Here is a 14635-nt window from a genome sequence, read left to right as displayed (position 1 = left end):
TAGAGTATTTAATCATGCCACCGGCTTGGTTGAAGAAACATATGATGTGGAATTTGATGAATCTAATGGCTCCCAAGGAGCACATGAGAATCTTGATGATGTAGGTGATGAACCATTGAGGGAGGCTATGAAGAACATTCCAGTTAGGAGACATCAAGCCTAAAGATGATGAAGATGATGTACAAGTGATTAGATCCACCTTCTTCATCAAATGTGCCACAAGATGGTGAAAAAGATGGGAGAGTAGAAAATGAAGATACTCATGTCTCCCATGAACAAATGGTGGTACAAGCACAAGATGTTGATGCTCCACAACCTCCCCCTCAAGTGGTCAATAGAAGAAATACACCTCTACTTCAAGATCATCCACAAGATCTCATCATAGGGAGTCCATCAAAGGGTGTAATGACTCGATCTCAAAAACTTGCTTCATTTATTGCTCATCACTCTTTTGTCTCTTGCTTTGAGCCTACTAAGGTAGAAGAAGCTCTTCAACATCTGGATTGGATAAATGCTATGCATGAAGAGTTGAACAACTTCACCCGCAATGAAGTTTGGACTCTTGAAGAGCTGACCTAAAGGTGCAAGAGTCATTGGAACAAAGTGGGTGTTCTAAACAAGCAAGATGATCAAGGTGTTGTTGTGAGGAACAAGGCAAGACTAGTGGCAAAGGGGTTCTCTCAAGTTGAAGGTTTGGATTTTGGAGAGACCTTTGCACCGGTTGCAAGATTAGAAGCCATCCATATCCTCCTTGCATATGCATCACATCATGAAATAAAACTTTATCAAATGGATGTGAAAAGTGCATTTTTAAATGGCTTTATTAATGAACTAGTCTATGTTGATCAACCTCCTAGGTTTGAAGACCCTAGATATCCTAATCATGTTTATAGGTTGTCCAAGGCATTATATGGGCTTAAGCAATGCCCCAAGAGCTTGGTATGAGCACCTTTGGGACTTCCTAATTGAGAAGGGCTTCACCATTGGGAAGGTCGACACCACACTATTCACCAAGAAGCTTGATGGGCATATCTTAATTTGTCAAGTGTATATTGATGATATCATCTTTGGATCATCAAATGAATATTCATGCAAAGAGTTTGGTGAATTGATGTCGAAGGAGTTCGAGATGTCAATGATTGGAGAGCTTACATTCTTTCTTGGTTTTCAAGTCAAGCAAATAAGAGAAGGGATTTTCATCTCTCAAGAAAAATATACTAATGATCTTCTCAAGAGATTCAAGATGGATGAATGTAAGCCAATCAAGACTACCAATGCCAACTAATGGACATCTCGACCTAGATGAGGGAGGTAACCCGGTTGATCAAACTCTCTACCGCTCTATGATTGGTAGCTTGTTATATTTGACCTGCATCTAGGCCCAACATCATGTTTAGTGTGTGTATGTGTGCTAGATTTCAAGCTAATCCTAAGGAAACTCATTTAATTGCCATAAAAAGAATCCTTAGGTATCTTAAGCACACACCAAGCATTAGCCTTTGGTATCCCAAAGGAGCTATATTTGAATTAGTTGGCTATTTCGATTCGGATTATGCCGGTTGCAAAGTTGATAGAAAGAGCACATCGAAGGGTGCCATTTGCTTGGTAGATCACTTGTGTCTTGGTCCTCCAAGAAGCAAAATAGTGTGGCTTTGTCCACCACCGAAGCGGAATACATTGTCGCAGGTGCTTGTTGTGCACAAATACTTTACATGAAACAAACTTTGCTAGACTATGGTGTAGTTCTAGATAAAGTACCTCTTTTGTGCTGATAATGAAAGTACGGTAAAACTTGCAAATAATCTGGTTCAACACTCTCGCACCAAGCAATAGATATTCGCCATCACTTTCTTAGAGATCATGTTGCTAAAAATGATATATCACTAGAAGGTGTAAGGACCGAGGATCAATTGGTGGATATCTTCACTAAACCGCTAGATGAGGCAACATTTTGTAGATTGCGGAATGAACTCAATGTGCTTGATTTTAGTAACTTCACTAAAAATTGAGCTTGTGTTGTCCCTTGCATTGCATTGTAATATACAACATGTTTAATGTTTCATAATGCATATAGGGCTTGTCTAACATGGTTAAGATAACCGCCGAAAAGCGTGTGAAGAAGCTTAACCTTGGATCAAACTTGACAAGCAACTAGATTTACTTACAAGTATTGCATTGCATATGCATGAATGTTGTTTTGTCATTTGTCCTCAAATTGCTCTCTTATTGCCTATTTTCTTAAAAAGAATTATAGCCTAAGGCAAAATATTTTGAAAAACTTGAGGGTTTGAGAGAGGTCACTCATATCAGTCCCAATTGGTGTTTATTTGGATCTTATTGGAGTTGAGACTTGATTGGGAATAGGCAGCACAAAGAACTTTGAAGATTTGCTGAAGAAAGAGTGACCAGACACTGCACCAGACTCTGGAGTCCAGCATCCGGTCAGTTCATAGGAGGTGAAATTGCTGCGAAGGAGTGACCGGACTCTGGCTTTCAGCATCTGGTCAGAAGGCTTTAAGCGTCCGGTAGTGTGGAAGAAGACGAAGGCTGTATTGATCGAACTCTGGCTGTGTCCGGTCGGTGTCCACCGGACGCATTCGGTCACAATTCCAGAGGATTTGGACCTCTCTGGAATCGACCGGATGCTGGGTGGCAGCATCTGGTCGCTGCCACTGGAGCATCCAGTCAATGGATTGCACGTGGTTTCAGGACTCTTCTCTGTTTCCTTATCTAACTCAGGGGCACCTTATTTAATATTGCAACCTAACCTATCCACCGTCATCACCATCCCGAGCTCTGTGCCCTAGATGCCGCAGCAGCCGCATCTGTGCCGTGACCACGCCCATGCATCTCGCTGTCGCCACCCTGCTCTAGCGCCGCCGTATGCCCTACGTCGCTGCACTCTACTTGGGCCGCACAACCGTAGCGCCACCCTCCGCGCCAGCAGCCGCTGCTCACCATCTATGCCTGTGCCCTGCTCCTGCACTGACAGCGCCTCCCCAAGTCACGCCTCCACTGCCCTAGCCGGCACCGAGCTCCGCAGCCACATCACCACCCCTGCACTGCCCTAGCCGCCACTGAGCTTCATAGCCACAGCACCACCCCTGCAGTGCCCTTGCGCCCTCGTTGCATCCTCACCGATGATTTCAATCGCAATCCAGAGCCATCGATTCACTGCTCACCACATTCCCTAACCCTAGGTCTTCGATGGTTCCCCGCGTGACGTTCCTTCTCTTCTTGGGTCACCAGATTCGCCAGGTAGCAAGCCTCTATTCCAATCTTGTATCTAAATTGCTTGCTTCCTAGGGTTTTGTATCTATTAGATATATTGTATTTATATGTATATCCTATCTATTCCATCGTGCTGTGAGCCGGTTCCATTGAGATGTCAGTGGCAGTTATCAATCAACTCGGGGCCAAGCTCGCGAGTACGGAACGAGGCCAAGCCTCAAAAGTGACAGTTGATCTTTGACAGCAGTAATTGATTCCTCTTTGATCCATCAGATGGCTCGTACGAAGAATGTCAGAGGTGGTCCTGGTGATGAGGATCCGAGGCCCCCGCCTCACCAGCCTGCAGAACCAAAAGGCAAGGCAACCAAGAAATTGGCAGTAAGGAAGCGCAAGTATCCAGATGCAGACACAGCGAGAGCCGCCGCAGTTGCAAAGGCCGCAGAGTGTGTCAAGAGAGGAGGCGCTCGCAGTGGAGTCTAGATTGCTGATCAGCTTTCACCAGAAGCGAGGGCTTCACTTGAGCGAGTTGAGCGCCTTCATGGTGGTCCAGCTGGGACTCTCATGATTGGCGGATGATGTGTTACCATTGATGAGGTTCAACCTCAGGGGGAGCCACAGTAGTAGCCTCAGCTAGTACAGCAGACTTAGGAGCCACAGCCAGCATAGCAGTCTCAGGAGGGTGAGCAGGTCTAGCAGGCCAAGGAGACAGAGCTGGCACCATAGCCACAGTTACGCCACTCTGGTCGTACTCATGTTCCAGTCACGCCGAGGGTAGACACTCAGCGTAGGGGTTCTCGTCCACCTCCGCGACCACAGGGTCCGCCTCTAGTGACCCATCTTGATCTAAGGGCTGCCACAGCCAAGCAAGTGCAACAGCTGAGGTTCGTGGACTTTAAGGTGTGGTTTTCACCTAGGAGGGATGAGAGAGCATTAGAGGGATTCTATACACCCCTGCAGGAGGACTTCTATAATGCCTATCTAAACAGCGGAGCAGTTTTCAGATCATAGAGGGTGTGCAACATCGAGTGTATTGTTGCAATAGCTGGAGAGCACATTCACCCCTACCTTGCATATTTGCTAGGGCTGACAGATTTGATTGGACAGACCAGATTATATGTTCCATCTTGGGTTCATTAGTTCTATGCATCTCTCTGGATTGACCCCTAGCATAGGTTCATACACTTTGCATTTGGTGGCAGAGACTATCGACTGATGTGCACCAGGGTCAGGGAGATTCTCAGGCTTTAGGAGCAGCCAGTCAGGCTCCATGAGGTGTGCTATGGACAGACCGCACCCCCAGATGCCCTCATGGTGGTATGGTACCTCCTACAAACTTGGTTCATCACTATTTCACAGAGCCCTTTGGCGAGGGGTTGAGGAGGAACCCCAATGATCTCACGCCCACCGCTCACATGATTGAGGCTATTATGAGGAGGACTTTACTTCCGAGGATGGGATACAGAGAGGGATTGACTCGTATTTAGCTATGGCTTCTCAGCTCTCTAATGCAGTAGATAGTTTTGATATCTAGAATCTTCTTCTATCAGAGATGGAGGACACTATAGCTGAGGGCTTCAGAGGTCACAGGTAGCTACCCTATGCTCACTGGATCACATTCCTTATCCATAGAGTAGTTACAGTTAGGTTGCCTGAGATGATTGCTGAGTACAGTGGTGCCACGATAGAGTTCCCTGCTTATAACCTGACTCAGATGATTCGCCACAGTACACCACAGGCACCTAGTCAGCCACACCATTGTCTAGAGGTGCTAGAGACTGTTGCCCAGCAGGATGATATTATCAGGGGTATTATAGCCACAGAGGAGGAGGAGCTTGCTCAGCAGGAGGGGTTGGTCACTAGCGAGCCTAGTGATAGTTCTGATGATGACTACCAGCCCATTCCATAGATGCCTCCATGACGACATGATGCCGAGGCAGGTAGCTCTAGTTTAGCACCACTTGCCCATAGATAGACCCTACTCTTCTTGCCATACTTGAGTGGATGAGGCAGGACTAGGCTAGATAGGCTCAGGAGACAGCTGCTACATTTGCTCAGTTCTAGACTAGGCAGGACGAGTTCCAGTGTCAGTAGCTAGTTATTCAGCAGCAGCCACAGGCACTACAGCAGCAGCAATAGGCTATGCATCAGCAGCAGATCCTCATGCAGCAGTAGCTTCTCAAATTCATGTAGCATGTAGTGACAGCGATTGGGGCCCCACCGCCACAGGCTTCGCCCTAGCTTGGTCAGCTTGCCACCACTTCAATGACTCTAGTGTTACAGCCTAGTGGGCTTTAGAGTCAGGGATAGCCACTAGCATAGTATGCTTCACCGACAGAGCAGGTGTCCTAGTGGTTCGCTTCACCAGTGGTAGCCCCACAGTTCACACCACTCCAGATGGGCTTCACACCAGCACAGACATCATTGCTACTGGAGCCAGACACTTTAGTCTCTAGGAGTCTTAGAGCTTCCTTCAGTGAGTTGATAGGGCAGCCTACTCCTCCATACGTACATGTTCCAGGTCCTTCTATGACTACACCTATCACAGCGACTATAGAGACGCTCCCTTCCTCAGTGGCATCATCAGAGCCCTACTATAGTCATACCAGCTCAGTCTACAGCAGCTCCAGTTCCTAATCTGACCCAGACTGTGACAGCATCACTTCTAGTACAGAGGGTCAGACAGCTCAAAGTTCAGGATTAGATGATGATGGTGACCAGTTCCAGCTTGCTCCTCGTACCTCAGTGCCTGACTCGTCCACTGCAGCCCCACCGACCGACCCGTAGGTTTTGGTGTTTGACGCCAAAGGGGGAGAGGGTTTGAGTATGTTAGGCTTAGGGGGAGCTACTTATCTAGGGGGAGCTTAGTTATTATATTAGCTTATATATTACATTGGAGTCTTTATGTGTGATACACTATTATGCATTCATCATGTTTTACCATTATGCATTGAACTATATATATGTGATAGTGTTATCTACATGATCGTGATATATGACATGTGTGCTCTCTACTTTGAATTCTTTGTATGTCATATCACTTGAGTGTTGCTCATTTGCCTTTGCTTCCACGTTATACTCCGATGCAAATGAGATTTATTACTTGTACTCATGCTTATTTCATATCTTTTGAGTACATCATGTTGGCTTGGGTCATATAAGCTTGTCTAACACTTTGTTCTTATTACCAAAAGCTTATATGAACCAAGCATGTTAAAAACCTCATCTCTTTCACATACTCGAGGTAGTATTGTCATCAATCACCAAAAAGGGGGAGATTGAAAGCATCTAGGCCCCTAGTTGGGTTTCAGTGATTAATGACAATACGTGATTACTATGACTAATGTGTGTTTTGCAGAAACAATTAAGTTAGGTCATGGTAATGAAGATCGATTGGGCAATCAAGGTTGTCATGCCCCTACGATGGAAATCATTTTGGTTTTCAAAGGATGGACGACAAGGTTAAGGATGGACTAGTCCTAAGTGTCGATTGGAGTTGAAGAGACACTTAGAGTAATTTAGGACTTTATTTTTCCTTTGGCCATACTATTAAGGGGGTATGAACGGGTAGCTTGACCTAGGTGACTCTAGTGAGTTAGGTGTGGTGCACTGTTATTAAAACTAGCACTAGGTAGCTCCATAATAGCCCTTTGATCCAATGGAGAAAACTTCATTCACAAATGTTCGAGAGTTGGAAGTGAATGGAGGGTCAAATACTGACCGGACGCTAGCTCCAGTATGACCGAACGTTGGCTCAGAGTTCGATCAATTCATTTGACCAAGGTGAAAGCATTTGGAAGTGATCGGACGCTATGAGGTCAAGTCACCGGACGCTGAGGGCTAGCGTTCGGTCGACTCCAGTAAGGTCCCAGAGAGGGTGAATCCTGATCAGACACGTCCGGTCAATGTTGACCAGATGCTGATCAGGTTCCAGCTACTGACCGAACGCTAGTTAGCAAGTGACCGGACTCTAGAGGTCTAGCATCCGGTCGACATCAGTAAGGTTCCAATGAGGGGAAAACATGACCGAACGCGTCCGATCAATGCTGATCGGACGCTGTCAGCGTCCGGTCAACACTTAACCACTGAAGTTCGGGGTGTACTGACCGGTGCATCCGGTCAACATGACCGGAGCATCGGGTCACCCCGCAGAGGCACGTAACGGTTAGTTTCTCAGCTAGTGTTATAAATACAACCTCTACTCATGTGTGGGGGTACTTTTGCTTATTCCAACAGCTGAGAAACATGTTTGTGAGTGCCAAGAAGAGCAAGGTCCTAGTGAGGTGATTGAGATTTGAGAATCCCAAATAGAGCCCTCATTAGTGAAGATCAAGAGTAGCAAAGTGTGTATCCACCTTCTCATTAGGCTTGTCGTGGTCAAGTGAGAGTTCGTGCTTGTTACTCTTGGTGATCACCATCACCTAGATGGTTTGGTGGCGATTGGGAGTTTAGTGATCACCTGGCGGAGCTTGTGGGTGACCCAACTCAAGTTGTGAGCGGTTGTGGGTGATTCACCATGACGGAGTGTCGAAGAATCAACCCGTAGAGAGCACTTGATCCTTGCATGGATCAAGGGGGAGCTACACCCTTGTGTGGGTGCTCCAACAAGGACTAGTGGGGACTGGCGACTCTCCGATACCTTGGCAAAACATCGCCGCATTCCTCCTTCTCTATTTACTTTGAGCATTTACTTTGAGCACTTACTTTGAGCAATTCAATTCTTGTCTTTACATTCATAGAATTGCCATGCTAGAGTAGGATTGGAACTTAGGTTGCAAGTCTTTTGTGCAGTAGAATATTTAGAAACACTTTCTAGGCACAAGGGGTTAATTAGGCTAACCATAGGATTTAATTATTGCAAAGAAATTTATAATTAGCCCAATTCATCCCCCCTCTTGGGCATCTTGATCCTTTCAGTGAGAAATGAGACCAAGAGAGTTCGTGGGTGGGTGGGATAGATGTATGTGGCCTATAGTTTGTTTTATATAGGGGGGGCATGGACATCACTGCCGGTTTTTAAATAGAACCGATAGTGAAAGTTACTATCACTGTCGGTTTCTAAATAGAACCGATAGTGAAGGTGCATATATGTAAAGGATATATTTATTTAGATACTATAGTGGGAAAGTTTTAACAACAACGATATGTTTATTTAGATAGTAATGAAATACATCAAAAAATTACAAAAAATAGAAATAAGTTACATATACGATAACAAAGACCTTACACTAAAATTCCATATACGATAGCAAAGACCTATTTGCGTACTGGTCAATGTTACCATCAATTTGTATCAACACATTATAATTTAACCACCTTAGTAGCATTCTTCTAGCACCAACTAGGGTCAAACAACAGCACCGAGGTGGTCTACGAGCTATACCGGTTGGAGATGATAAGGTGGCATCGATGAATCCATGCCTCTGCTGTACATGGCCTTTTTCTCGGTACAGTTCAGAGCACATCGGATTTAGCTCGGCACCGCACCGATGAACCAATGCTGCTCTAGGATAGGAAATTGCTGAGAGCACACCAGGTCTCTCTGGACATATAGTCCAGAGCACACCATAGCGGATGGCTCTGTGAACCTCGTGGCATCTCTAATCTTCGGCATTGCTCTATCTTTAGTAGCATTCTTCTAGTACCTCATGTGTGCACTATTTTGGTGGACTATGATGTATAACGATATATGTGGTTTGTTGTGAGAGGAAAACATTGTATCTTGACTGATAAGGCCTAGCTAAAACCAACATGCATAGAGAGGCTAGCTCCTGGTCGAGGGCCATTTTATAGGGGCTAGTAGTCATGGTACATTTTTATTTCTAAACTAAAGTTGTCGAGGTAGGTGGGAGCAGTGTTCCAACCGTTGTGGTCATGAGAGCACTGTTGGCATGTGAGGAGCATCTACACATCACTATCGATTTTAATTTAAAAATCAACAGTGAATTGGGCCTTCTGTGTCGATTTGAGCAACCGACTGTGATAGAAGCTATCATTGTCGGTTTTAAAACTAAAACTGACAGTGAAGGGCCCTGCCGTCATCTTTTAGTAAAAAAATATTAAAAACACTATCAGTTTGGAGCCTGCCATCGCAGCCTTTTTTTTTAAAATATAAAAAAGTTTGGCCCGCTTGAGATTCGAGCACGGGTCGCGGGGTCGAGAGTGCGCAGCATTAACCGCTGAGTTAGGATAGGGAGTTCGGTTAGAATGGTTTTATTTTTTTTCTTTTATCCCATTGTAATGCACTACTAAATAATAAATGCAAAATCAAAAAAGTTTGGCCCGCCTGGGATTCGAGCGCGGGTCTCAGAGTATAGAGTGCGTGGCCTTAACCATTGAGCTAGGATAGGCAGTTTGGTTAGTTTGCTTTTCTTTATTTATTTATTAATAGAAATAATGCACTTAGTTTATATTCTAAAATAACACAAAAAATTATGTCTTGATTATTTAATTCTATGATAATTAATTAATGATCTATAATTATCAAATAATAGTGTTTGTGAACATCATCTTAATATTTGATTACATAGTCAATAATTAAATTGTAGAGATACGCACAAAATATAAATTAAATATTCAGTGCGAATTACTAATACAACGTCTGCATAATGATTACATAGTTAACAATAATCTAACTATCTTTAGGTGCATCAACAATGAGGGCCTCATTGTGATCAATTCATATGTAAGCAGGTTCATCACCCTCTTGAAGGATAGGTAGGGGTACGTTCGCCTCGAATGGATGCATTTCTTGATAGCCCATGTAGTCTTCTTCGTCCATCACTCCATCGACACCGACAATCTTCCTTTTCCCTTCTAGGACTACTTTTAGCCTTCATTTTGTCTTGTTGTCCCTTGCATAGAAGACTTGCATAACATCTCTTGCAAGGACGAAGGGGTCGTCTCTGTATGCAGTCTTAGTGAGATCAACGGTAGTGAACCCTTCGCTGTCAATGTTGATTTCCTCAAGCCGGACCCACTAGTAGCGAAAAAGAGCTGCCTTCAATGGACCATAGGCTAGCTCCCATATCTCCTCTATGAAACCATAGTATGTCGCTTGCACGTTGCCGTTTTCGTCATGACCATCAAAATGAACACCACAATTTTGGTATGTGCTATTTCCATCTTACTTTTTTGTGTAAAATATGAATCCATTGATCTCATATCATTGGTACTTAAGATATGTACTCGAAGGCCCCTTGGCTAAGGCATCCAGTTGATTACCCAACTTTATTCTAAGCAAGCAACATCGCAACCAGCTGACAAATTCCTCCTTATGTTTTTATCCAGCAAAACTTGTGACCTGCTCAGATACAGAGTTTGCAGCGATTGCCTATGCTCATAAATGTATGGCATCACACCCTCGGCTTGCTGGAGAATAGCAAACTATGCTTGTCTGAAATAAACAGGGTCATCTACCATAACAGATTTCTCCCCATCGTTTCTTTGCCACGTAGTCTTCCCTCATGATGAGATTCTAGAACTCCAACCCTTTTGATGTCCAGATAATATGTGCAGAACTCAATGGCCTCCTCCATTGACCATCCTTCAACCATGCCCCCTTCTGGCCTGAATCTGTTCCTAACATACCTCCTGAAAACTTTATCAATCTTTTGAAAGGGAACATCTATTGCAGGTACATTGGGCCAAGGGCTCTAATTTGGTCAACAAGATGAATGAGCAGATGCAATGAGATATCAAAGTAAGTCAGCGGAAATGCATCTCAAGCCTAACGAGAGTTTCGGCTATGTCCCGTTGTAGCTGCTCTAGCGTGGACACATCAATGATCTTTTTTGAGATCGCGTTGAAGAACGAGCAAAGCTTTATGATTGGGGTGCGGACCTTTGGGGGGAGGATACCACGTAGGGCAATAGGGAGCAGCTGAGTCATAATGACATGATAGTCATGGGCATTCATAGGGCCATAGTTGAACTTGAGTTCTCTCATGTTCACTAGCCTCTTCAGGTTCGCACAGTAGCCCATCAAGACTTTGAGTTCATTGAAGAAAGAAATAAGAGCACGCTTTTCTTCCTTCTTCAATATCCATGACGCAACCGGAAGTTCAAACTGGCCATTCTCTAGCTCCATGGGATGCAGCTCCTTCCTGATTCCCAAGTGTTGCATGTCCAGGCGTGTGGCTAGTGAATCCTTCGATATCCCCCCGGTGTCCATCAAGGTGTTAAGAGTGTTAGCGCACACTTTTTTAGTGATGTGCATGGGATCAAGACAGTGGCATACACTCAGAAATGGCTAATAAGGTAGTTTCTAGAAAATCGATTTTTTCTTCCAAACGCTCCCATCAGGCGCTGCTACTGCATTGCCCCCCTTCCCAAGGACAACCTCCAGTTTGTTGAGTTCTCGAAGTATCGTAGGCTCGTCTCGATATTTTGGAGCTAAGCGTTTCTCAATAGTACCATTGAAATCTTTTCTGTTCCTACGGTAAGGGTGATCCTTAGGTAGGAACATACGATGTCCCATATAAACTATCTTTGAGTTATTTGGTAGATTTACCGCATCGGTGTCGTCCAAGCACTTAACACATCTAGTATAGCCTTTTGTATTCTCTCCGGACAACGAACCTCGACCTGGCAGGTCGGTGATTGTAGTGATAAGTACTCCCTTGATCGTGACATGTTCCTTTTTGTACTCGTCCCAAACATCTGGCACACCCTTTTCAAACATCTCCACTAGTTCATTGATCACTGGTTCCAGGAAACACATCGATGTCATTCCTAGGTTGTCTTGGCCCTTGGATCCAGTAGTGGCATCTGGATGTACGACCGCTTCATTCAGACCCAAGGTGGAAGGTTGTATATACAGAACGTCACTGGCCAGGTGCTATGATTGCTTCTAACCTGGTCGAAAGGATTCATCCCATCTGTGCTCAAAGCAAACCAAAGGTGCCTTACCTCTCCACCGATGTCCTTATAGAACATAGTATTGACAGTCCTCCAGTCATGCCTATCGGCGGGGTGCCTCATCATTGTATCTTTCTTATGCTATTCGCCATGCCAGCGCAACAGCTTGGCTGACTTTGCACATGCAAACAGCCTATGCACCCTGGGAGCTATAGGGAAATACCAAACGATCTTTACGGGACCTCCTCTAGTCTTGGTACCCTCATCTGATGGCCCTTCCTTGTATTGTGGAGCTTCACACTTGGGGCACTTAGTCAAGTCTTTGTATTTTTCTCCATGGTACAATATGCAATCATTGGAACACGCGTGGATTTTTTCAACCTCGAGGCTGATGGGGTAGATCATTTGCTTGGCCAAGTATGTCTTTTCTGGCAACTTGTTTTTTCTGGGAGCATTTTCCTTATTATACCTAACAACTGATCGAAGCCTTTATCGCTCAATCCGTTTGTCGATTTGAACTCTAACAGTATGATGTCGGCTTCCAGTTTGCTCATTGGATAATTCCTATACAATGGTGTTTTGCCATCTTGTCTCATTTTCTCTAGCTTTCTTAGCTGTCTTTCACTAAGACATCTGGTCTCTACATTACGTAGTAGCTGAGAAATGTCATCGTTATCCTTGGTGTCGTCAGCTAGCGTGTTCCTAAACACATTATTAATTGTGGCCATAGGTTCTGTGTTGACACCGGGTTCCTCGTCAGCATCGTGGATGGCTACGTCAGGCATGTCCACATCATCATCGTTTCCTACAGAACATTCACACCAACCTCACCATACATAGTCCATATCGTATAGGTTGGCATGAACCCCTGGTAATCAAGTGCGATCGTATAGACTCAATTTGACGAAAGTTCCTATGATTCTTGCAATCTTTGCATGGGCAGAAGACAGGGTTCGCATTCCCAGCATGGGCTTTGGCATCGGTGATAAACTGGCTGACACCATGCATGTACCGCTTATCCGTTCGGGACAGATGCATCCACTCTCGATCCATCTCTGCACAAAAAAATACTGAGATAGTAATTACAAAGAATTAATAAGAAATCGAGCTTCATGAACAACAATTGTAGCTCAAAAGTACCATTTTTGGAAAACATTATTGTACACTAATTATTAGAAAATTGAAATTGGTAGCCCCAGGCCCTGTAAATTGAAAATCGTAGTAAAAAACAATTATTGCACAATATTGAAGAACAACTATTCTACTCTACTTCTAAGAACTAATTATAGCATCACATCCTAATAATGATGATCTTGACCACCATGGAATAATTAGCTAGGAATTTAAATGTGTTCATAGACATCAACCTTTTGGATGATGGATTCACCACAATTTGAGCCTTGCACAAATGTTCAATTGGAAAAGTGTTATCTAGAATGGAGAAAGAACTAGAATGAGATTCAAGCAATGTAGCCATCAAAACGAAGATAATTAAGCAACAAAATCAAATGAGTGGATGTTTGTTACTAACCTTAAAGCAAAAAGATCAAGCCATTCTTTAAAATTCAAGCACTAGCTTCATGGTGAAGAGCGGCCACAACAATGAAGGGAAGGGTCCAAATACGCGCCTCTATTCTCGGGATAGAAGAGAGGAGGAAGGAGAGGACGGCTGCAGCCTTTTTGTGTTGTAGGCACCGTCGGTTCTTGGCTTGAACCGATAGTGATAGAGCCCAATCACTATCGGCTCTTGGCTTAAACCAGCAGTGATGAGTGCCCGCCAAAACACTACCGGTTCAAGCCACAAACTGGCAGTGATGTGGTCCTTCACTGTCGGTTTTAGCCCAGCCCCAATCATTTTTTATTTTCAAGCTCATAACCGGCAGTGAAGGTACATCACTGCCGGTTCTCACAAATCCGACAGTGATGATGCCGGCAGTGATGTGCAAATCTAGCGTAGCGTGGATTATAGTAATAAACCCATTACAGGATCATAATAATATTAATAATTATTTCTTCAATGTACCTTTTGGAGAATATAGGTCGTTACAAACAATACTCCATCTCTAGGATACAAATGGTTCAGATAATTATAGTCTCATCAATAATCTAGGGCTTTTTTATCCATGGTGATTATAATAATAAACTAAAATCATCTAAGAGTCTGTTTGGATCATAACTGGATTATAGATTATAATAATAAGAGTATTTGGGTACCTAGATTATGATGATTGATTATAATCTAGCTTATAATGATGAAATGTTTGATCCAAATTATGACCAAACAGGCTCTAATTGGGATCGATATAAAACAGGTCCTTAGCCACATTGTACACTATTTTAACTTTTATCGTCTTCATACAGAAAAAATTGGCGCCCAAGTAACCGGAGAACCATGCATGTATCTCTGAAAAAACGTACGTACAATCCAGCAGACACTTTTTCGAGCTATGCACAGAAGACAGAAGCATACTTGGCCAAGCGACGTGCTTGGTTAGGGAGGCGCAGCAGCAGGCTTGCCCGCGACGAAACGTTTGCTCAGAGAGACGGTC

Source organism: Miscanthus floridulus, chromosome 1 (genome assembly GCF_019320115.1).
Source record: "Miscanthus floridulus cultivar M001 chromosome 1, ASM1932011v1, whole genome shotgun sequence".
Classification (NCBI taxonomy): Eukaryota; Viridiplantae; Streptophyta; class Magnoliopsida; order Poales; family Poaceae; genus Miscanthus; species Miscanthus floridulus.
This window is presented reverse-complemented; position numbering follows the sequence as displayed.